The sequence below is a fragment of the Dermacentor variabilis genome, chromosome 4 (genome assembly GCF_050947875.1).
Source record: "Dermacentor variabilis isolate Ectoservices chromosome 4, ASM5094787v1, whole genome shotgun sequence".
NCBI lineage: Eukaryota > Metazoa > Arthropoda > Arachnida > Ixodida > Ixodidae > Dermacentor > Dermacentor variabilis.
The window spans coordinates 219,653,933-219,677,912 of NC_134571.1; the positions used below are offsets into that span (position 1 = coordinate 219,653,933).

General features: G+C 46.3%; 1 protein-coding gene across 3 annotated transcripts in view; it reads left to right on the top strand.

Moving 5' to 3' along the window:
* Nucleotides 1-23,980, top strand: part of LOC142580117 (adenylate cyclase CyaB) — a 189,527-nt gene that overhangs the window by 66,403 nt on the left and 99,144 nt on the right. The window contains exon 1 of one of the 3 annotated variants that reach the window (XM_075690935.1): nt 9,592-9,690. The exons of the other annotated variants lie outside the window; for them this stretch is intronic. The gene's annotated coding sequence lies outside the window, so the exon portion shown is untranslated. Of the gene's footprint in view, nt 1-9,591; nt 9,691-23,980 lie in introns of those variants that run through there. 3 annotated transcript variants of the gene reach the window in all.

Consider the following 23,980-nt stretch of genomic DNA (forward strand, 5'->3'; position numbering starts at 1 on the left):
GCTCTGGCCATTTGCATAGGGAAAATAAGGGAAAGAATGATTCTGACGCACCTGGAATGGTACCCGGAAAGTTACAACGTGTAGCCAGATGCTTTGGCTGGCTTCCGGCGTGGGCGCTCGTCCATAGATGTCATCGATTTGGTCACGTTTGTTCAGCATAAAAAACATCTAAAACGACTCATTGCGGCACTATTCCTAGACATGAAAGGCGCCTATCATAATATAGCACATTATGCCATTATAGATGCTCTGATTGAAGCAAGAATCGGTGGCCGCACTTTTCAGTGGCTGTGGAGTTATTTGACCGACAGGCATTCCTTCGTTATTACCGAGGATGGCGCCACGACTCAACACCAAACGTTCCGTGGAGTACCGCAAGGCGGAGTGTTGGGAGCCCCATGCTATTCAACCTAGTGCTCGTTGGCCTAGTGATTTGCTTACCCAACGCAGTTCAAGTATCAATATATGCCGACAACATCTGGATTTGGGCGCCTGCTGTAACACGACTGCAGGTACGAGCACGGCTACAAAAGGCAGCTACCTTAACATCACTGTACTTGCGAAAACAGAACTTAGAGCTGTTTTCAGAGATATGCTGCCTTGGTACATTCACTCGGAAGGTAATGAAGCGTTACTCTGTAAGTGTCAATGGGCAATCAGTTACAAATGCATGGAAACGCCGTTTTTTAGGGGTAATTATCGACGGCGACCTATCATGGAGCCCGCACGTTTCATACGTTTCATACCTAAAGAAGAAGTTAATAACAATAATCCATCTCCTCAAGTAACTTTGCGGAAAGTCATGGGGCACATCGGTGCGGTCAATGCTGCAGCTTTATAATGCCTTATTCCTCGGTTACGCAAGATGCAGCCCTCCTTTGCCCAGTAACACCTGCAAAACAAACCTGCGTGTACTCTAGGGACTACAAGCTCAAGCCCTAAGGACGTGTCTTGGTCTTCCGAGGTGTGTGCCTATAGCGGCACTGATTGCCATAGCTCGAGATCACCCAATATCAACGTACTTGGCAACCGACGCTCTCAGGGCGAATATTTGGCACGTTGCCCGACTACCTTCTCACGTTCTTTCTGGTCTACCAGAAAGGCCACACGCAACTTTCAGTCGTATAATTGTTGCCAATCGCACCTCATTGCCATCGAACTACATGCCTGCAGAAAGACCATCCTCACCTTTATGGCGCCTGCACAGACCTGAAATACGCCTCATCGTCCCAAGAATCATCAATAAAGCCAACATGCCGTCGCTTGCCGTGAAGCAGGCCACATTAGAACATCTACATGAGGTGCACAGTGGCCGCGTACACGTTTACATCTGTGGCTCTGTCACATCTGCAAGTTCAGATGCCGCTGTGGTGATACAGCTAAAAACGTCACATGTATCACCAACGACAGCGGCTGAACTCGTAGCCCTGCGTGCGGCTCTTCATCTCATTCAGGAGGAGCCACCCCATGCATGGTCAGTCTTCTGTGATTCCAAGGCAGCCCTACAGAGTTTACTGTCAGCACTGAGCCATGGATCACATGAGCAGCTCGTCGCAGACACAAGGGAAGTCCACCATCGTATAGGTGACGAGGACACGATATATTAGTGATTGCCAAGTCACTGTGGCATACATGGCAATGATCGAGCAGACGCAGCTGTCCGATCTGCCCATGACGGCGTAAACTACGTTGCCATTCCTCTTTCGAGAGCCGACGCAGCGAAAACTCTTTCCACTCTTGCGCGTGACCTGACATTAGGTCAGTGGAATTCATCTGAGTACACAAGTGTATGCCTCCATACCCTGGACCCTAATTTACAGCTCCGTATTCCGCCCGAGCTTCCACGACGTGACTGCACCCTTCTATTAGGTCTATGGCTTGGAGTAGCATTTTCAAATGCCTACTCTTTCCTTATCGGAATGGCCAACAGCCCACTTTGTGACTTCTGCGGGTTCAAAGAAACAATAGAGCACCTTCTTTGTCAGTGCTCTCGTTTCAACCCACAAAGAGCAGTTATTTCAGCCACCCTAGACAAACTGTACAAGCGCTCAATGACAGAAAACGAGAACCTTGGAAACAAGCCTACGCGAACATCAGCGCGATTCGCTATGAAGGCGCTGCTGCAGTACTTAAAAGACACGGGACTTTCTGCCAAATTGTGACTGTACACTGTGTGACGTACGATTGTACAGTGACACTGCTTAAGACTAGGAACGCCTTTGCGGGCTGCGTGACAGTGCCCACAGACACAGTTGATGTGTACGTGCGTTTGTGTGTTCAGGAATCTTTTTCTTTGTTTTTTATCCTTCTCCCTCTCACCTATCGCATCCCCTTGCCGCTCCCCCAGTACAGTGTAGCCAACCGGAGATAGTCTCTGGTTAACCTCCCTGTCTTTCCTTTGCCTTTCTCTCTCTCTTGAACTTGCGTCCTCGCAAAAAGAAAAAGAAAGAAAATGGAGCGGTTTATTCCCCTCTTTCTTTTCTATATACTAGAAAACGCGGTGGAGTTTATTCAAACGCGGTTTTCACCCGGGCGAGGAGACATCTGAGGCGCATGCATACATGAAGGGCCCAGGTGAAAGATGCAGCAGCCCCACCTGTGCTTTCCTGGGAAAACTGCTTCACCTCTAAGCCTTCCCACGGCCCATTAACCCTGATCGTGTACACTATATCTATAGAGCGTTTTAGTGAGGGCGCCACGGGATGGATGGATGGATGGATGGATGGATGTTATGAGCGTTCCCTTTGGAACTGGGCGGTGGGTTGCGTCACCAAGCTCTTGCTATTATACTGCCTGATCTCCTGCCTATGTTAAATAAATAAAAAGAAAACCCGCGATGAATACCTATATCCTAATTTTCTGACCCCCTATTGTGAACTTTGTTTTTGTACGTCTCCGTTTTTTGTAGTTTCCCTACTTTTCTTCGACCAATCTTCCAATCGCCCCTTACTAATGCCTACTGTGGACGTGTTCACTTTTCCACTGCTCCCGTTGAACCCAAGGACTTCAAGGAGGCCAGTGGTGCCTAAATCGACCGCTCGGTAGACGTCGTCACATTCTAATAAAACATGCTCCATAGTTTCTCTAGCTTTACGGCAGCCAGCACATGCTTCTTGTTCTTTCTTATATCTCGCTTTATAGGTGCGTGTTCTAAGGCATCCCGATCTCGCTTCGAAAAATAATGAGCTTCCCTTTGAGTTATCATAAATTCTTTCTTTCCTGATTTCGTTTTTTCCTCTTAAGTAGTTACTCATGGCAGGTTTCTTTTCCATTGCCGCCACCCATGAGATTATTTCGGCCTCTCTGACTTTCCGCTTGACCGTCTTTGTTGCTGTGTTGCCCACCCTACAGACAACATACGTGCTTGTAAGCTTCCTAATTCTTTTCCTCCGCTGTGAATCAATGTTTTTCCTGTACAGATACCTGAACACTCTCCCAGCCTATTTACTTTCTTCCATATTCCTCAGGCGTTCTTCGTACTCAATTTTACTGCGAGCTTCCCTCACTTCAAAACTAGTCCCGCCCATGTCACACTGCACAGCTTCATCTGTAGTGTTCCCGTGAGCGCCCAATGCGAGGCCACCCACTGACCTTTGGTTCCCCTCGAGTCCTGACTGTACCCCTGATTTAAAGCAAACAACCGCATTTCCAAAAGTAAATCCTGGAACCATTACACCTTTCCACATACCTCGGAGGACCTCGTACCTATTGTATCCCCATAGCGCTCTGTGCTTCATTATGGCTGCATTTCTCTTCCCCTTGACTGTTATAGTTTTTTCCTGTTTCCATATATCTATTGCCCTCGTTTATCCATATACCAAGGTATTTATATTCTGTTACCCGAGGTATTTCCTGGCCCTGTATCTCCACTCTCTGTTCACCGTTTTCATTGAATATCATAAGCCTGATTTTCTAACACTAAATTTCAAACCTAAATTCTTGCCTTGCTGTCCACAGATATTAGCCAGACGTTGCAAATCATTTTCCTTGTTAGCTAGCAGCGCAATGTTGTCCGCATAAAATAAACCTGGAAGCTGCTGCTCTACTACTGTACCCGCCTCTTTGTATGAGATATTAAATCCGATATTACTTCCTTCTGGCGCCCTCTCCATCTTCGCCATGTACATCTTAAACAGCAGTGTGGATAAAGGGCACTCCTGCCTCAGTCCCTTGTTGATATGAACTTTCTCCTCGCTCCTCATCCCTTCCCATTCAATGCAAATGGTATTTTCTATGTAAATCTCTCTCAAAAGCTGTAGACAGTCGTCGCCTAAGCCTTTTCCTTCCAGAATATCCCACAACATGTTGCGATATACGTTGTCATATGCTACTGTAATGTCTAAAAAAGGCCACATATAACGGTCTGCTTTCTACTCTTGATATTTCAAGACATTGAGTAAGAACAAATAAGTTATCATCAAAACGCCTACCTATTTTGAAGCCATTCTGAAGTTCTCCCAAAATGCCATTATTCTCTGCCCATGCTTGCAGCTTTGATGTGATTGCCGGCAATGCTAACCTGTATGTTACCGATTTAATGGTCAATGGTCTATACGAGTGAATTCTGTCTTTCTCCCCCTTACCTTTACAAATTAAATTCATTCTACTTTGTCGGCGAGTGTCTGGCACTCGTCTATAAGTTTTTCCACTGCATTCACCGGAGTTTCCTTACTTTTTGGTCCTAGTTCATTAATCAGCCTAACGGAAACCTCGTGTAGTCCTGCGAATGTGCGCTTAAGAATTTTCTCTGCGGCTTTCTTCCAGTTGAAATTTGTCAGCACCAGCTCCTTCTTTCTTCAAATAGAACCTCGTCATTGCCTTGGAATGATTCGGCTGTTATTTTTCGGATGTAATCTAATGCCGCTTCCCCTTCCAGTTTGTTTCCATCTTCGTCTAGCATATGTTGTTGTATAGTTGTTTACTTCCTCCCTAATAATTTTATGTGGTTCGAAAATATTCTAGGTGCGGCCTTCTTTTTCTCACGTATTTCTGACAACCAACGTTCACTTTTACCTTTTAGCTTTGCTTGCACCAGTACTTGAACCATAAGCGTTTTCTCCCGGTGTTTTTCCCATTTACTGACTACTTCATCCTGCGGCAACTGCAACTTCTTTGCCTGACTGTGCTCTCGGGATGGTTGCTGTCCTTCGGCGATCGCTTTTCGTATCTCCCTGTTCCACCAGCTTTTCGGTTTCCTTTTTCCTTTCCAACGAACATGTTTCTCTTTCCGTATTTTTGTCGTTATTACACTTAGAAGCTCACGATATTCCCACTATTTATCTGGCCATTTGCAAAGTTCTTCCTCGACTCTAGTGACTATATTTGTTATTTGTGAAGCATTCAAATTTGGACTGGCCATTTTACACTCCTTGCTCTCTTTCCCAACTACATATCCAATTTTCAAAATGATGTGTTTATGCACTCCCTATGCTGCTATACCTTCCTCGTCAATGACCATGCCTCTCGAATTATAATGAATTCCTTCTGTCACCAGGCAGTAATCACTGGTCGATTGCCGGTTTCCCAATTCCCACGTGACCTGCCATTCACACTTATGCCCTGTATTTACGATAACGAGGTTATGTTGCTCACAAAGATCTAGCATTGACTTCCCGTTGTTGTCGGTATAGCCATCCTGAACGTGGGCATTCAGGTCACCTGATAGGATACTTTCGGCATTATTCCCGAAACCCTTATTATCATTATTTATGCATTCCACTAACTCTTTATTCTTCTCTCAGCAAATATTTCTGGTCCACAGACACGTCCACATACGTCCCAGCCGAGTTTTTTTCCCGCTCATTGTACCTGATAACCAAAGATGCTCTTGACATTTTGAATTTACTCTTTCCCATTTGGCTCCATGATCGATGAGCATTCCGACTCTCCCTCCCCTTCTTGCCGACTTAGTTCTGTTGCGTCCTTCCCAAACATTATTATCAATCACTGGCGGCTCTTCCGAGTCTCTTAGGCGCGTTTCTGTAGCCGCATACACCCCTATTCGTTCTCTATTTAACTGACGCTTAATCTCTGCCCTCTTTTGCTTTCTTCTGCCGCCCTGCATGATGATGTAGCCTATGGCATGGCGAGATCTCTTTCTTGTTTTCCTCCTTTTTCTGTTATTGACGGCGATACTATTTTGAGGTTGCCCTAGGGGACCTTCTTCACTACTCTTACTCTGGCCTTCTGAGCGCCCGAGGCTTCCCTAAAATGACAACAGCGCCACCACAAGGTCGCCAGCCGACTTCTCGCCCAAGCCTGTAATTGAAGTAGATCCCGTCTCGTTCAAAACCACCATACCTTATTACTTCCCTGTTTACTTCGACAACCTCAAAACCTTTCTCTCGGCTCATTTTCTATATCACCTCATTAGCAGCCACTACGGCTCTTTGCACGTGACTGTCACGTACAGGCACCTCCTGCACCCTGAACAGCGCGATCTGCACCTGAGGGGATAGTTCGTGCAAGTGTCTACCCCCTTCGCCAAGCGCTGGGCTAGTCCTGTCCCTTCCAGTTTAGGACGTCATTTAGTCCACCTGCTGCTACGACAAGGTTGCGCACATACCCGCCGTGGTTGCTCAGCGGCTATGGTGTTGGGCTGCTGAGCAGGAGGTCGTGGGATCGAATCCCGCCCACAGCGGCCGCATTTCGTAGGGGGCGAAATGCGAAACTACTCGTGTACTTAGATTTAGGTGCACGTTAAAGAACCCCAGGTGGCCACATTTCCGGAGTCCTCCACTAACGGCGGGCCTCATGATCAGAAATTTGTTTTGGCACGTAAAACCCCATAATTTAATTAAGGCCACCCTCTTCACAATTGCTTTTGACCACCTGGCCAGGTTTAGTCGCCGGCGATAATCACTACTTAAAGGGACACTAAAGGTTAATATTAAGTCAACGCGGACTGTTGAAATACCATCCCAGAAACCTGGAAACGCATGTTTCGTGCGAAGAAAGAGACTTACTTTAAGGGAAAATATGTTCTGAAGCGTCCGCGTACCTCTAGCGCAGTTCAAATCACCCGCCCTCCGATCGAGGAATGCGGACGCCATGGTCTCATAGTGCTGTTGCGCCGTCGGTGAGTAAAACGGCTCCCGCAAACGGCGCTACGGCTTTTCTGCACAGAACGCAAACGCGCGGCCAGAAACAGAGCCAAGACAGAGCCGACAGCAGCGCGAAAGCGGAACTATGGTGGCTAGCGGAAGGGAAAGCGCACGACGATAAGCTGGTTCTTTATTTTATGACGCCAAGTTCGACGCTCGTTGCAATGGATGACCCTGACAACGACACATTGGCTCACGATGCACTGATTTAAGCACTGATGAACGTGACCTGCTGCTGAGGGCTCGCGCTGCCGGCGTCGTTGTGTACTTCTACGACGGCGGCCTGCTTTGAAAGGCACTCCAGGCGACTTCAGTAAGTCGGCGTTGAACTCGTAATCCTCTGGACGAACGTGCAGTGAGGACACTACGTGATTTTTCGGCTTTTTTCCAGCGCGCTGTGGCAGAGGTACGGCACTTAACCACTTCGAACGGAGAGGTTCACTCGTTGGCACACAGTGATAAGTAACGTTGAATTCGCCGCTGCAACTGCCCTTGGCCAAGTTCTGCGGACCATTCGCGCATCCCACGACATCACATGGACGTGGCATTCTCGCTACTTGTTCCAAATGCAAGTTTAGCGAGCCAGCAGGACCTGCGCGGCACGATGCGATAAAGAAACGACTGAAACTCCAAAGCGTGGGTGGCGCAAAGTCGAGCGCGCAGATTCGAGCGAAAACGAAACCTTTCGGTCACCCATACTACTCAAGGTTAACGTCAAACTGTTATTTTTTCTTAGAATCGAATAGAAGTAGACAAGTAGCATTTTCTTCCGTCTTATAATCTAATGAAATTATCTTCTTAATACGAGTAGTTGAGTACTAGTGACATAAATTATGATGAGGAGTGCCTTCGTCATTGGGCTCGTACCGGAATGTCGCTGGGGGGTCTCAAATCGTGTCATAGAGTTACCTCAATTTCTCAGTTACTAAAGCTCTGTTCGCGATTATATTGACGCCTTAGACTTTCTGGAACATTGCTTTATCGCTTTAACTTTTCTTTCTGGTAATCTTTGGTGTCCCTTTAACTCTCTCCTACCTCTCCCTGCTTCCCTTTGTCCTTTTCCGCGTGATTCACACTTAACAAGGGGCATTGAGCCCTGCGCTCCTGCTTTTTTGTGTGGCCGCTTCAAGGTAGGTAGGTAGGTAGGTAGGTGACAGTGGCACGTCGTGGGACGACGTGCCACTGTCACGACTATTCTCGTTCACAATGGCGGCCCTGTTCAACTTTTCCTCGGCAGCTTGAAGTCTTTTTTCCCTTACCTTCCGTGCATCACGCTCCATATTTACCTCCTTTTTGAGCTCTTCCAGCTGTTTGACAAGCTCATAGTGGAAAGCCTCCATTTTCTCCAGGCCAGCATCAACATCAGTGTCTGCCGATGAGAACGGAGATTCCATCTCCATTCTTATCCGTCCCCTCGTCTGCCTTGAGAGACCCCCTACACACTGCACGATTTCCCGGCTTTCTTGCCATGTATTGCACGGCCTTTTCTAATGCAAATACTATAATAACGCAGAGCACGTGCCTTCTAGCGAAAACCGATACGCACAGAATCGAAATCCTTAAAATGCCGCAAGGTAATTCTCACCAATGTTTTAAAAGCAATTAATGCCGCACATACTTAAGGTATGACACGTTTTCACACGTGTTCAACCACGCTGTCACGCTCTCATTTTCCTACCAAAGTAATATTCCCAATACCAAAGCACACACAGTAAAATCACTAATAGCTATTAGTCTTGCCACTTCCAAGCTACTATTTAAAGGCTATAAAGACTTAACGTCCCACTCGGTTACACGTTTTTAAGCACGTGGCACGATTGGACGCTCTGACTATCATGCAAAGCGAAATATACACGAAACACACCCGCGCACACGGAAAGAGAGAGATAAAAGGAAAACTACCCAATTATTATTTAAAGACAACAAAAATCAGCAAATCATAAACAAAAGCAGGCTCGAAATATGCACAACACAAACGTCGCCGCTACGGAGCCCTGGAAAAACACGTCCGTTCGCCACGAAATCTCACGCCACCGCCATTTTGCGATCGCAGCGCCGTCTATCGTGCGGCGCCATGCTAATATGTGGGATCCGAAGTCCCGGAGCGCACACGCAAATTTGGCTATGCGCAGACAAGTGTGCAGTATCCGCGCAAATTTGCCGGCCTATTTGGGCCTCAGTGTAGCCTCTGATAGCGAAAATACTGCTGGGTGCCACAAGAAATACGTCCAAGCGTTTGTAAAAAGCGTGATCTTTAAAAAATTCCGCTGTCTTGTGGGAAATCACACATCGGGCAAGCCGCACGTTGCGTTGGTGATCCTGTAAGGGAGCATGAGCTTCGAGGAAGAAGCAATGCCTTACTGCGCATTGTCGAATCTGCATGTGCGCAGCGACAGTTGCTGCCGGCATTGTGCCAGCTGCCCAACTCTGCCGCACCTGCTTTGATTAGGTGCAATGAACCCATGCGTTCCCACGGCGCAACGGTACCCTATTACATGCGCCCGTACCCAGACGTTTACTCACCGCACAATTAATACGGAGCCGCCGTCACAGACAGGCGACACTTTTGCCGCGGATTCCTTCTAACGTAAGCCATTGTTTTACTTCCACCGTGCTCGCAGTATTCGTGCTGTTTTCTGTCGTATTGATTTATTGGCTGACAACTACGGGGCTCTAAGAAAGGCCATGGGGAAGGGCTTCGCATTTATTTTGACCACCTTGTGTTGTTCAACGTGCGCCATAGGCTCAGTACACAAAAGTATGTGAATTCCACCTGGCATAAAACCTGTAGGTATAATGTGGGCCCATGGGTATCTTTAAAGCACGCAGACCTCTTATGGATAAGCGCATTGTATTCAACGGCTTCCTTGACTTGTTCTATTATTATTTCTATTTTGTTGCTGGGTATGTGCGCATTTTTGGCGTATCCCGAAGGTGTACGTAGCACTGTGCAATCCTTATACCGTGTGCTTCAGGTTAACTGAACCAAGCTACAAAAATAAAGTGATACATCTTACGTGATTGAACCAAGTGTAATGGCGTTCGTATCGTTTTGAGTTACTCAGAGTACTGTTAATGTGCGATCATCTATCTTATTACCTATGTTATGTTATGCAAAATGTTTAACTATTCCTCGTAGGGCATAAGTTTGATTGTAAAAGTTGTAAAGCGTGCTTAGAAACAGCCAAAAAACACAAAGTTGTTTTCATGACAATATGTCTTTTCCTGGTGCTGAAGCAAGCACTCGAAAAGCGAAAAAGAGGACATCGTTGCGTATTTGCGCACTTGGTGTTGCAGTCTTCCGAACAGTGTTTCAAAAAGCCTGAATGGCTGTCGTAAAAAAAAAAAAAAAAACGCCGATAAGCGGTGTTTCGATCATCTTTCATCTCCGGCTTATGGCTTATCACTTAGGGACATGCTGACGGGGTTGCATAGATGCTGGGGCATATTGTTTCTTTTTACAAAGGAACAGACTACCTTCGTTCTTTGTGAACATGCTTGAGCTGAGCACTAAAAGCCATACTCGCAAGCGTGATGTCATACTTTTTAAGTGACACGAGCATCGAGTGACACTCTCGTTTGTTGCGCAGCAGTTCCGGTTCACCTCATGAGACGACCGGGGACCAAATTCAAAATAAATCAGAGAAAAATTGTAAATTACAAAATTAACGGGTGTTATTATACATATGATATCGGAGCGCAAGCATAGTTACAAGTCGAGTTACTGAAATGCCTAGAATAATTAAAATTTATTAGAAATCGCTAATTTCCGCACACCAAAGTACAGAATCGTAGACTTGAGAGACCCGACACGTGAGCACGAGTTTGGCGAATTTGCTGGAAACCAGGAAGTAGAAAGCGGAAGTAATGATGTCACTAATGACGCCACACACAAGAAGGTGGAATGATATTTGACCGGCTAGTTAATGAAAAGTATTTGCTTGGTACAGACTAAGCAGCTGCCCAGCAGAGCGGATGAGACGTCAATTGCTCCTTTCTCGCTTCTCCTCTCCCGGATCTCACCTGCTCGCTCGCTTGGTCGCAACAGCTGCGCTCCCTACATGCTCCGACGTCAGCACCGGTGAGGGCGCGTAACGCGCGCTTCGTTCGCGGCTCGCTAGGGGGCTACACGCCGCCAGGTGGAGCGCTTGCTCTTCGAAACAATAGAACACCTCATGCTAAAATGTGATGGTATCCATACCGATGTCGATGCGGGCACAGTCACGCTTCCTGCCCTTATGAAAATATGAGATGAGTTTCACAAGAAAGTCTGACGAGTTTCGACATCACAGCCATTAGACTTTCTGATGAGTTTCTTTGGAATTTTCTGATGTATTCCTAATGTCATTCTAAAACATATTGGCCACCGTCTTTCTGTAGAATTCTTGACGAGTGTTTTTCTTGTGAGCATGAAATGTGTTCCTAATGTGCGCTCCAAAGCAGTTTTCTTGTGACTTTCTCACGTCTTCCTAATGAATCTCTAATGAGCTTATACATTAGACTGCTGGTGCTCATATTACTCCTATAACAAAATTGGCCACCACGTGTGGTAACATTTTCTCATGTGTCCCAATGGCAGTCAGACCTTATTTAAATATGTTACCTGTGCGTGACTGTCTTTGGTGCTTGATATATGCAGCCTGTATGCATGTATGTATGTCCAGCGAAGATGCAGCACTTTTGACAACATGTACATGGGCCCAAGATATGCTGCATGTTAGACATTACTCAAAGAAAGATATTTAACAAAAACATTTATTGGGCATATCAATGCTTCCTTAAATGCAGAAGGAGGTTAAATGGAAGGAAAACACAGTATCAGTCTGGTTACGGATGTGATATTTTCCTTTCATTTAATCTCGCTACTTATCACTGAGGAGAGGCTGTTCTTGAGGTGGAGTGTCGTCATCTTGAAGTAAGTGCACGTGTACCCTGCATGGTAGAAAGGACAGAAAATTAACAAAACTTGGCAATCAACCACAGAAATACACGCTGTATCACTTGCTGCAGAACGATCTGGAGATCTTATAGTTAGTTCTGCGAAAAATTTATGTGGGGTCGGTTCACACAAAGTTGTTGAGGAACCACTGTGTGGACTTTGGGTGGAGCAGTAACTACAGTCAGCAGAAATTGCTCTTGGCTGTAAAAACGTGCAACGTGGATCAGCTGTGGCGTGTGTACATTTCGTGAACTACTTCAGCTATATCGGTTTCCACTTGACAAAGGACAGCAGTGTCTGTGGATTGCTAGCGTGAATGAGAAAATCTCACTAATTACTTGGCTTGGAAATAAGCGTAGGAGTGTTTGTGCACAGGCAACCCAATGCATCCCAGAGACATCCAAGTGCCAGTCGTTACAGAATATTTGCATCAGCTACGGGCACAGTTCTCATACATTCCAAGCCTACTATGTCATGCATGTGTTGGCCTCCTGAATGATGGCATACATCCCATTCAAGAAATACACCCCACCATGTCTGGTGTTTTTTATCATTTAAACCCGAGTGCTGCTTTCAGAGGGAGGGCACAAGTTGAAAAACAAATGCGTAGAAGCATGATAAACAAGCTTGCATAAAAATAATTTAATAAATAAGCATGGTGGTTGCTATCCCATGTCATTATTGAGTATTCCTCTTTGTCATGCAATCATAATGAGCGTTGACTGACACACGTCCCATTTTTCGATGTGGTATTCCTCACTGATTTTGTTGTATCAATCGTTGTTGTTTTGTTGTATCAAACAGATAAACAATCTAAATCTAGTGCACAGCTTGTCGTGTCAATGCATGGTCAAATGGGACGAGCAGACTGGTCCTTTGAGTGAATTATGGTGCTCTCCTAGGCGCATGCTGAGGCACCGGCTAGTCAGCGCGCCCAATGTACATTGGACCAAATATGCACGTGATCAAAAGAATAGCCTACATTGACCCTCAGAGATACGAAACAAATTTTGGGTATCTTTAACTAAGCAAGCCTCCAATGCCTGGGTGCCTTTGTCAATTCACTTGTGGACTGCAATGCACATATATTTCCAGCAAAAATAAATTAGGCAGCATATGCACAACAGTCATGTTGTGTGGTCTCCCGTCCCTCGCTGCGCAAATTTTGTCCTGAAAAGTTACATGAACTGATTGAATTGAAAATTGAATCTAGAAAGGCAAGGAGGCAAGCGAGGGTTGCTTGGTTAAAGGTGGCACCAAATTTGTCCAGTACGTGTCAGAGGCACTGTACTGTATTCCTTTCACATGTGGTCAAATGTACATAGCGCAGACTGGCTGGTGCCTAAATATGTACCTATGAGATCACCATATTTCATTCAAAAGACCAGTATGCTCGTCCGACTTGGCCACACATATCCGCAATGGGGCTTCAGACCGGATTAGGATTGTTTATCTGTTTTCACCCATGGATGAAAATTGGCAAGAGAAATCAGTCAGGCACACCACATAAATAACAATAAGTGTGAGCCAGCTCCCATTATCAATGCATGAAGAAAGGCATCCTTTGTAGATTACAAGGGATAGAAATTAGTGTGTGCCTATTCACTTACTTCTTCTTATGCAAACACCATTTATCATGATTTTATGCCTTTGTATTACAACTTCTGCCATCCCTCAAATTAACTGGTGCACAACACAAGTGCACAACGAGTGCTAATTTTGTTAGTCCTTCCAACAACTTAAACAGTCAGTTGTTAGCCAAGGTCATGCTGCGTGGTCTCCCTTCCCTCGCTGCGTAAATTTTGTCCTGAAAAGTTACACGAACTGATTGGCAAATTCAAATAGACACTACAAGTTTTGCCGAGTGGACACAGCTGGTTCTCAGAAATGCACAAAAACAGTGATGGGTATCTGTTGGTATCCTGTAGTGTGTGCAAACTAGCTGTGACATTGCTGCAGTAGACACACTCACAACTGCTACAATGCCTACCAGCATAAATAGGGGCAGCTTGCAAAGAAATGAATACGAAGAAAGTGAGAGAAAAAATAGAAATCTTACCAGAAAAGACCTCACTACTTAAGTAACTGCAGCACAATGAATACTGGCCTCCCTATTTCATTTCAAGAAATTCGAGTTCATCAAATGTGTATTTGCCAGTGACAGCTATTCTGAGAACAAAACAGACATAATTGTAAATATCAATGTTAAACAATGGTATGCACACTGCGTGCTTAGACCTGTGACATATATGGCACACTACACTTCGAATTCTTACATGGACAAAAACAGCACATGTATCATAAGCAGAAAGGAAAACAGGGAAATATAAGCTACAGCATAAGAAACAGTTCCAAACAAATAAAACCAAAATAAAAAAGAAACATACTGCGTAATAGGCAAAAATAAAATGGACTTGCAGCCAAGCAATTGATGCGAGAAAAATACTAAACGTCAGGACATGCGAGGTGTAGTTTTAACAGAACAAGATTACGTGTGCATACTGTCTTCAAACACAAATAAGCAGCAAGTGGAATAAAGTTGCATAAATATTTAGCCTATTTAGCAAGATTCAGGTAATATGTCGATACACTTATCCACTAATGATACCGAAGCCCACTTTTGTGAACACGTACACTTAAAGCATACCTGATATGTCCATCCAGATTACATGCCGTGCTGCTGCAGCCATGGCCACGGGTTATGTGGACACTGCTGTGGGTCACGGCTTCACCACTACAAAGAGAATTCTGTGTTAACTTATAGCTGTGGCAGAATAAGACAATCACATCGTGAACACATGCAAGGAGCATGTAAAAACAGTCACGAAAACAATGCCTGCACTGGTGCAGGGTGGCAACAGAGCACAAAGTCGAAGTCACTGATGAATGTCACGATAACGGGGACCCCTTCAACAAGGCAAAATTTCACACGCAGCAGCAGCAGCAGCGCATTACATGAATGTTTGTTTACATAACGATTCTAGAGTTTATTTCATGACATTAAGTAACTATCCCTTGTAATGTTTAGTTACGTCAAAGTTATGGCAACACCGCTTCAAAACAAACCTGTACCAGTAGCACGCTGTGATTGCTTACATTTTTTTTCTCCTAATACTACTCCTAAATCGAAAACTTTGTAAGCAGAGATTATCTACAACGTCGAATCATTTATAAGCGAGGAAACGTCATTGCAGTGAGAATCGGTCAAGAGGTAGATGAGTCGTTATTATGCGACTTCAGCAGAAATGCGGGAGCTCACGCACAAGCGCGCATGATGAACACGATTATTTCCGAACTTAATCTTTCTCATCAGAAGAAAACGCTTATCAAGATTTTCAATTCCGCATTATGGCAATAAATTCGCGCAACTAAACTCTGACACCCAGCAAGCATCGGCATAGGTTTCACTGTTGTCGTGGGAGTTCTCTTTCCTACGTTCGCAATGCACCCTATGCCGACACCGAGAAGCACGCACAACACGTGTGTAGTTAGCAAGCACGGTTACTCACCTTTTGAATGGCACGACGCGGTCGAAAAGCGCCCTCCAAGTTGCCGATGCTTCGATGTTACTCCCAGCAGACATACCGGTGCATAGTGGAGGAGCAGTGGCACGCTAACAATACGCATTATTTCTTCGCGACGTCCAACCAACTTTCCACGACAACCAGAGACAAAGGGAACGCACTCCACGGCATGAACATCGTTGGTCCACATTTGGCTGGCGCGCCACGCACACGGCGAGTTTGTAGCGAGACACAAGCTGTCTGTGGCACTTATGCGCACGCGAACTAAGTCATATTTCGTTACAGCAAACACAAAAACACACGATCAAACAAGCACATCGTTGCAGCTCGCACGCCCGACCGACTCGTAAACAGAGCGACAGGCTGATTGGATTGGATTGGATTGGAAACGGGATGGTGGGTGGCGCCACCAACAGGTCGGTTGGGGCCGGCCAATGCCTCGGCTAGCGTCATCTGAGGATTTGTGCGGCTGCCTAATTGCGCATAGCTGTTGCAAGACAAACAGAACCGCAGATAAGTCTATATTGTAAGCTATCGTTTGGGATAGAAAGAAATTCTATAACGCATTTTCAATTTGAATCGCTTCTGCTATCTGCAGCCAGCAAAAGCATGGCCTTCGAGATCTGAAAATCTTAACCCTATAGAAAGCCGTTGCGGTGACGTTATTCGAACGATTTTCGCTTCGGTTACCTCTCATAAAACCCGTGAATTACGCATTTCGCTGCTCCCCGTGCTACCTGCGCCATCACTTCAATTTAAATAACTTCCTGCTGTCGTTAACATCAACTATATGGCCTCAGACATCGTTGACGTGATCTCCGAGGGACACATGTGCAGTGTGAGATGTTTTAGTGCCAGTTGCAACAGTGTCAGTCGGAAAGCATCAAATCTGCTCGTGTGGCGCAGCTTACGCCCCTGTCGTCCGTATCTTGCTTTCGTGTTAGTGCGTTTAATGTGCGCTGGTTGCACTCCTGTCGCTCGTGCCTTCTGTGTTGATCGTGCTATCCACGAAGATTCCTCGAAAAACCCACATGTCTCGGTAGCGTGCATTTGTCCTATGTGGTATATGCCAGAAATGTGCGCTGGCGTACGATGTGCTTTCAACCAAGTACTACAGTGCGTTCCAGCAAATAGACGCTGACGCTTACGCGCAGTTCTTTTTTCTTTTTTTTTTCTTTTTACCCGTCGTGGTTGGTCAGTGGCTATGGTGTTTGGCTGCTGAGCACGAGGTCGCGGGATCGAATTCCGGCCTCGGCGGCCGCATTTCAATGAAGGCGACATGCGAAAACACCCGTGTACTTAGATTTAGGTGCACGTTAAAGAACCCCAGGTGGTCGAAATTTCCAGAGTCCTCCACTACGGCGTGCCTCATAATCAGAAAGTGGTTTTCGCACGTAAAACCCCATAATTTTTTACGCGCAGTTTTCCATGTCATGATCATGTCAATCTGCACAATTGTCGGTTTGCCACTTAAAGACTAGTAACACATCCGAGAAATCAAACTGCTCAGAACAAGGCATACGCTATAGGATTGCACTGTTTACCAAATGTGATAACGGGGTAACACCATCTTACAGTGCTCTTTAAAAAGGAAAGAAAATGATATCGTTGTTTTGTGCCTAGCCCTGATATATCGGAAGCGTTTCCTGAGTACTCGGCGCTCACGCTGTGTTATATCGTTTTCATCATTTTTGTCTCTTAGACTGTCCCTAACGATGAATCGGAACCACTTCAACCAAAGGCCAAGGGTCCGAGTGTCTTAATTAACTGTATGGTAATACACGGTTCATTACTTAACATCGTCATCATTAACACCAATGGTCACGGATTGGACTCCCACCAATAGCCATGTGTCCGAGTGCTTTCATCAACTATATCCTAATTAACTGTACATTGATTAGCATCGCCTTCATTAACGACAAAGTTCGTGGGCACAACTCCTACACAAGATCATGGGTTCGAGTGCTTTCAGTAACTATATATTAATTGAATATGCCTAATTAACATAACCTTTAACAACAAACGCCGTGGGATCGAGTGCCTTAACTGACTATATTAATTAACAGTACCTTAATTAACATCGCCTTCATTACCAACAAAGGTCGTGGGTTGGATTCGCACCCAAGGTACTGGGTGCGAGTGACTTAATTGCTAGATCTTAATTAACTGTGCCTTAATTAGCACCATCTTCATTAACAAAGGCCGTGGGTTCGAGTGCCTCAAATAACTGTATCATAACTGTGCCTTAATTAACACTGCCTTCATTAACACAAAAGATCGTGGGTTCGAGGTTATTAATTGCCTATATCTTAATTAACATTACCTCAATTAATATCGCCTTCATTAACAACAATGGTCGTGGGTTCGATTCCCACACAAGGTAATGTGTTCGAGTGACTTAATTCCTAGATCGTAATTAACTGTACCTTAATTAGCATCGTCATCATTAACAAAGGTCGTGGGTTCGAGTGCCTCAAATAACTGCATCTTGACTGCGCGTTAATTAACAGCGCCTTCATAAGCACCAAGGGTCGTGGGTACGAGTGTCTTAATTAACAACATAATAATTAGCTGCGCCTTAATTAACATATAAAGAACGGGCTTCGACTTCCACTAAGAGTCGTACGTGCGTTCGAGTGCATTAATTAACCAGATCTTCAATAACTGTCTTAATTAACGGTGCCTTAATCAACACCAAAGGTAGTGGGTTCGTAGCCTTAATTGCCGCCAAAGGTAGTGTGTTCGACTCCCATGAAAGGTTGAGAGTTTGTAACCTCTTTGTACATCGAGTGCTCACGCCGACAATGCCGGATTTTGCGGCTCATGAGCCATTTAATGCTATCGCATTACAAAGAATTTTTCACGACTTGGCATCGTACACATTCATATATGATGTACTTTGACATTAGCAATAACACAAAAAAGCTGTACACTCCTCTCATCAGAAATCCTAAGGTGCATTGTCATTTGAGTCTCTGATGTACTTGTGATGCCAAAAAACATTAGACGATGCATTTCTTATGAATGTCTGATGTCACCTTAGGAACACATCACGTCCTCTACAGAAACTCATGGTTCATTTTCATACAAGTGCCTAAGGTTTAGAGATAACAATGGTCATGTAAATAAATATGCGGTGGAAATAGCGCAAAGCGATTGGAAGATTGGTGGCTCAAAAGCAGAGGTGCGACATAAGGTTAAAAGTGTAGGAAGAAGTATTTAAAGGAAATGGCGAAATTAATGGCGAACAGTTAAACAAAAATAAAAAGCTGAGCATGGTGGCAACATCCATTACCCCGTTTCAAAGGCGACGCTCCTACCTTCCATCCATCGATCCTTCACCTTCCGTCGCTCCTTGCCCTCATATCGTGCTATGGGAAAGACGTTCGCTCGCATAGCCCAAAGAACGCCAACGTCGAGGTGCGAGTGCCACTGGGCGACACAAAGATTAGGGTCGCCTACCATTCTTGTGTCTAGCGAGCTTTGTTCGAAGCTCGAAAAAAAAAAACAGCCACGAAAAGGGTAACATTCTACAGTCAACTTAGTTGGCCGTTTGCGAGCACGCGCTGCAACTTTTACACCCAAACTTATGCCCCACATTAGATTCTGGGGTGTTACGTGCCAAAACCCCGATGTGATTATGAGGCGCGCCATAATGGGGGACTCCGGATTAATTTCGATCACCTGGGGTTCTTTAACATGTACGCAATGCACGGTATACACGGGCATTTTTGCATTTCGCCCTCATTGAAATGTGGCCGCCGCGGCCAGGATTTGATCCCACGACCTCATGCTTAGCAGCGTAACGCCAAAGCCACTAAGCAACCACGGCGGGTAACCATGCCGTAAAACCCTCCGCAGGGGCGTCGGCGTGAGCAGTTGTTTAGTGCGTTGCGACACCACGTACTCCAGCACATGAGGGTTGGATTCTCCCGCGTGTTGCCGTGGGCGGCTTAGCCATGTCTGGCGAAAAGGGGATTCTGGGCGTTCAGCCGAAGCCAGGTGTTTGGACCTTCATGGCCCCTCGGCAGAGGCGACGCATGTCTTTGGCCTCTGCTTCACGTCGACGGCACCGCCGGACTGACCCACCCGAGGGAAATTGGTAGTTGCCCCTTTTGCTGTCTCTCTCTCTCTTAAGTCTTCGTCTTTCACTCCCACTTGCAAGCTTTTCTGTCTTCACTTCGTTTTACTTCCGCTTCTCTCGGCAGCAAGCACTAACCTTTTGTGACGTAACCAAACTTGTGAATAACCAAATCGGGCCCCTCGCTTAATCCCTTTCTTCTCGTTCAGTAACCAAGTTAGCTTAGTCATATTTGGTTTAGGGGTGGCATAAGGTTGGCGTTTGTAGGACCTGTCCACTAGAGATTCTGCAGCCTCCCCTCGCTGGGCTCCTTGGTGGGTGGCTGGCGTTACCGCCGAACTACTTTCTGCATATATGTCTAGTTAATTTCTTGCACTTGCACGGGGACGCACCGAAGAAGCATTTCAATTTTTTTTTGCCACAAGGAAGAAATTTTTCCGCGCTTTCACGTGATTCATAATGAGTAGACAGACAAGAGCGTAAGAGCTCTATCACCTTTTTTCGTTACGAAATCTTTGGCCGAAACCATAGGAACAAGCTAAAGTTGGCAAGGGCAGACCCCTTTTTGAACTCCGCTACCAAAAACATGAAAGGTTACATATCCTAGTGTCTCTTTTTGCGAAATACCAGTAACAGAGACCCCGCAGCGCACGATGTGCACCACTCGTGGTGTCATTCCAGATGATCATCTGATGGACCTAACCGAAAGATGAAAATGTGGTCAACGTAAAACGAATTAATATCAGGCGCGATGGCAAAGAGATTCAAACGAAGCGCATTATTCTCACATTCGGCAAAGTGGACTGCCCGAGACTACAGAGGCAGGGTACATAAAGATCAGAGCCGGGCTCTATATTCCAAATCCTTTCCGTTGCTTCAAATGTCGCTGAATTGGCCAGTTCACAGAGCTGTCGTGGCCTACTCACCTGTGCCAAATGTGCCCACGAACGTCTATCCAAACCCTGTTAGAACAAACTGCGCTGGGTCAACTGGGATGGCGGGCATGCCGCCTACTCGCGGTCCTGCCCTTCGTGGAAGAAAGAGAACGACATAGTTTCAGTTAAAGTCAATGAAAAAATTTCATTTAAAGAGGCACGGAGGCGGGTGTCTTACTTGTGCAAAACCAGCTTTGGCGAAGTGGCGCGTCAGGAGACTGCGTCACAACGGCTTCTGGCTGCTATCCGGCCCACGCGCAGTGAGCCAGTGGTGACGCCATCCGCCCCCTCACCATTTCAAAAGAAGGGGCCATCGACCTCCGGGCTGCATGGTAGTCTCGAGGGTATCGTGCCCAGAGACCAAGCCTTCACCGCGAACAAAGCGCTTTCAAAAGCGGGTGTCCAGCTCCCAGCAAAAGGCGATGGACACATCTTCCAGCGAGATGGCGCAGCCAGCGCCTAAGGAGCCGCGAGAATCTCTCGACCGCTCCAAAACATAGGAACACCGTATTACAAGGTCTGTAAAGAGCTCTGTGGGCTAACTTTATTTTCTTAAACAGAGAGCACAAAACTCTTTTTAATATGGGCACTCAAACAGTTTATTGGAACGTCAGAGGTCACCTTTACAATCTTGAAGACGTTAAAGAACTCCACAAGTTTAGTCCCAGGGTACTGTGCGTTCAAGACATACACCTCAATCATACACAAACTAAATTTCTCCCACAATATGCTGTTTTTCATAAAGAGAGCGGTGACAATGTCGTGTCATCCTGTGGTGCAGCTATCATAGTTGACAGAAGTGTTTCCTGCCGGGAAATAAAACATCACACGCGCCTACAGGCAGTTGCTGTCTGAGGGGTGTTGTTTGACAATGTAGCCACTATTGTGCTGGAATGTATTTCTCTGCGGCTGAAAGCACGCTCCCGCAGGGCGCGCCGAGTCATTGCGCCTGACGCATGTATGGAACCACGTGTCACTGACGTCACGCTGGTTCTACTTAAACGGCTGTGGGAATAAAGACTGGGCTCTTTCCCCTTGCTGGAGTTTTGGACTACAGTCGTCTCCTGTCTTTCGTCGATCACGCACTGATAGCGGCGGCGCCGATACGACAACTATCAGCTCTATATACATTCCTCACAGTTATCAACTTCATAAAACCCAATTTCAAAACTGCATAGATGAACTTCCGGCGTCACACATAGTTGTCGGAGATTTAAACGCACATAACACTTTGTGGAGAGATTCGTTGCGATGCGAGAGGTCGCCTAACAGATGTTTTCTTTTCCTCAGGAGCATGTATACTTCATAAAAAGAGCCAACTTACTACAGCGTGGCACATAACGCACTCTTTCATAAATGCTGCACCTGGAGAGGTCCGTTCTCAAGAACCCATATGGGAGCGACCACTTGCCAATTATGTTAAGCTTAAGAAAACAAGATGAATGCTCGCCACACGTTCCCCGATGGAATGTTGACTCGGCTAACTGGGAACTTTCTCGAGGACTAACTTTCACGAGAACTAACGGGAGGAAGAGGAGGAGAAACATTTATTTAAAAATAAAGAAAGGACAATACGGACTGAAAGAAGACGACATAATACAGCTCGTCCAGGCCCTGATAATCAGCAGCATTGCCTACGCTGCCCCGTACTTGCCCCTCACTCCCAAGGAGATAGATCAATTAGACGTACTTCTTCGGAAAGCCTACAAGCAAGCGCTCGGCCTACCACCGGGAACAGCGACACTCAAGCTTCAAGCCCTAGGAGTCCATAATACTATAAGAGAAATTATAGACGCCCACCTCACAAGCCAACGAGAACGACTAGCCCTCACACGAACAGGAAGAACAGTCCTAGCGCGCCTAGTCTACCCCACACACGGCAAAGGCCACGAACAAGCAATTCATCTGGCCCCCAACTTCCGGGAGCACATCAAGGCAGCCCCTATCCCCAGAAGCATGCACCCGGAACATAATGCCGATCGTCGCCAAGCTCGCGCAAAAACTCTACAGACAAAATATGGCAGTCTCCCCACCACACTATACACAGATGTCGCGCAGTACCCCCAAAAAGCAGCCATGACGGCCAGCGTTGTCGACTGTAACCTACAAGAGGTGGTCTCGATGACGGTCCGCACTGCCAGCGCCCTCGTAGCGGAGGAGACAGCCATCTCTAGTCTGACCAACGAGTACGTCACAATTATTACTGACTTCCAGGCAGCTTGCCGTAGCTACGCGAGAGGCTGAATATCTTCAATCGCCCACCGACTCCTCAAACAAGCCTCCCAATTCCCGGACGTTGAAATAGTGTGGACTCCAGGACACGCGTCCCTCCGTGGAAATCAGCGTGCGCACGCTGTAGCCCTAGCTCATGCCTCCCGGGCGCCACAAGAGAGGGATACGGCCGCATCCATGGAGCCCGTACCTTTACAATACAACGCCATACTACAACACCAGAGATTGAACAGACGACAATACCCACCTCCACACAAGACCCTCTCACGTGAAGACGCCGTAACATGGCGACAACTACAAATCAACACATACCCCCATTTAAGCAGACTACACGCAATACACCCTACACTATATTCATACAGATGTCCTCTTTGTAATGATTACGCCTCCCTATACCACACCACATCGGCTTGCCCCAACGTGAAGGCGGCCCCGCAAATACCCAACCCCACACCCGAGCAGTGTAAGGCCGCGCTGACTAGTTCGGACCCTCGTAACCACCAGCAACTGGTGCGGCGGGCCTGGGAGACAGCAAGAGCCGCAGGAGCCCTGGACTAAGGGCGCCTCCCGCACAAGCAGAAAGAACTAACGGGATGATATTACCTCTTTTAACATACACTCTAATAAACAGTTGCGCCCTTTGGGGTGCATATTTGCCTCACAACAATATTCGTCATCTGTCTTGAACACATTTCCTTTCTTTAACGCTGAGAGCCCAGTACTTCGAAGTCACGAACGGCATGCGCGTTATCAGTATGATAGAGCATTCTCGACAGGAAAGTAACGAGCGCAGCGTTTCCAATAAAGGAAATACGGGCAAGACAGACGACGATTATTGTTGTGTGGCAAATATACGCCCAAAGGGTGTACACTTTTTTTAGAGTGTACACTCTTAGACAAAGCTATTGCTGATGTGGCATTGTCAAGTACGCCCTAGTCCGTCAACAGTACTTAGAATGTACGAAGTCCTTTGGGAGATGGGTAGCTTCGCAAGAAAGCGACACAGGACTGCGACGGTAGTTCTAAAAGCGGAAACGGATGTTTTGGCATTCTCTGCAGCTAACCCTCACGGTAGTGTCTTTACGCACCTACTGTGACCTCAAGGTCATCACTGTGGTTGATTTTTAGAAAAAGCACCCGTATGCACCCGTACCATGTATGTACAT